Raw genomic sequence first — 2,259 nt, forward strand, 5'->3', positions numbered from 1 at the left:
TTGATGGTACCCATTAACTGGTGTACACATCTGAATGCTATATGAGATTGGTAAGTTTTGATGCAGAAGTATAGAGACAGAATCAAACCTCGTCTGCTATATTTTTTCTGTAACTGGTTCAAGCGCCTATACTTATCCCACCAGGTTTGAATATCCTGGTTTTGATTTTGAGACCGCAATTCCCTGTATGTTCGATAGAGCCAAAGATTCCCCCCCACTGATCGGAGTACGCCGATTACCCCCCGAACCGTACAAGATAGTTACCACCTATCATACGGCTTTCTAACTTCACTTCTTTTTCTGGTCGTTCCGCTCTGTCGGATCGATGGTAGTATAAGAGATCTGTAACCCCCCGACATTTTTGACATAATGGTTCTTGCTTCCTACCCATAGTTAGCATGTATATCTCCCCGGGTCATACTTTAGTATCACATCGTAGACCCCCACCCCAACTCTATCTTCCTTATCAGTGAACCGGAACATAGTGCATAGGTACTCTTCGATGCAGCGGGGACGAGACGACGTGACATACTACGATCACGTACAGAAGTGCTGCCCTTCGGCTCGGCAATATGGAACCTCTCAACAGCTCCCGTTCCTTTATGGGTTCTAAATGGTGCGGCCTGGAGCTTTTTAAGTAGATTTTAACGATGCCAGCTAGTGTACCCGAGACCACTCCTCGTTCGAATAATGGAAAAATTGATTAATTTTTTTTCATGTTTTTTAACCGAGTGTAGGACCCATGGAAATAAAACCATCTTTGGTAAGTTTATTATTATTTTTTGGAAATTTACCCGATTTGCCCAGGAAAGTTTTACTCTACTCGGGTAAGTTATTTATCCATCGAGAAGGAAAATTAGTCAAACTATATCTCTATACATAATTAAAATGCCCCTTCCGGTACATAAAAGTTTGGGATCTTTTCGAAAAATTTTCGAGTTGTTTAACGCCAACGAGCTACTCAGGCTCCCTAGTTAAATATTCAAAATCAACTTGAAGATTATCGAGTGAAGTGGAGCTTGACTCGAGTCAAGTATTAGTAGCGTCAGGTTTGACCTTCGAAATACCCGGCTTGAGTATTTTCCAAGCTTAATTGAGCTTCTAATAAACTATTGTAGTTATATATATATATATATATATATTAATTAATTTGTAATTTTCAATATTAACCTTTTTATAATTATCTCGATCCAAGTTGAGCTCGAGTAGGTTGCAATATGTAATAGATCCAAGCCTTCTCAGGCCATTTTTTCCCCAAACCCTATTTCTTCTACTTCCTACTTCATTTTTTGTTTAACTTGGCCCCCCCTCACCCCCCTGCAAAAAAAATAAAAAAAGAAAAAAATCCGCCATTGGTTGCAAGTATCAACTCTAGTTGAGTTCAAATATGAAACTCAAGACTCGGCCAAGCTCGAATTGAGTTTCAAGCTGAGTTTTTTAGTCGAGCTCAAGCTCAAGCCACCCAAAACTAGATTCAACTAGACTTAATTACGCCCATTTTCTATATTAGATTTATCCAGATAAATGATTTCAATGGTTTTAAATGATAATAAGGTTATATCATATACTCTAACAAGTTTTTTTATGAGGAAAGAGCTTTTTTATTAATAATCGAGTTAATTATTACTATTGTAGTCTGATCAGGGATTGGATACCCAGCCACCTAAGGGTATTAATGGACCAGTTTTGGACTGGACCCTGTCTAGTCGAAAATCAATTTGGACGGATTGGATTTACCAACAAGGCATATTGAATTGGACCAATCCAATTCAAAATATTTATTAGATTGGATTGGACCTGGTTTTGTCTGTAATAAATTTATATTGGATTGGGTTGGATTAAGCCAATATGTGGTCCATTGATAAAATATAAGAATATAGGTATAAGTGGACCGGATTTGAACATATTGGATGGCACGGGCATTTAATTGGATCGGACCTTGTCCATTTGTAACGTACTCACATTGGATTGGACCAAATCCAGTCCAATTGACAGTCTTACAGCCACCCATATGTTTATCTTTTAAACAATGAGGCCCCAAAATGATGTATTCTATGAACCCCTTGTTTGGCCAAGGAATCTGCCATCCTCCTGTGAATCAAATAAAAAATAAGAAAATATAAAAGAGTTTCAATTGAACAAAACTCTTAATACACAATCAATTTGTATTAAGATTGTCTATTTTTTCATGTTTTGAACCTTGTTTTAAATTGGGTTCATGTGGGTCCAATTTCTTCTCTTTTTTTTTTATTTTTTATT

This window comes from Nelumbo lutea, chromosome 4, assembly GCF_056320005.1.
Source record: "Nelumbo lutea isolate HS-2025 chromosome 4, American lotus-T2T, whole genome shotgun sequence".
NCBI classification, from domain to species: domain Eukaryota; kingdom Viridiplantae; phylum Streptophyta; class Magnoliopsida; order Proteales; family Nelumbonaceae; genus Nelumbo; species Nelumbo lutea.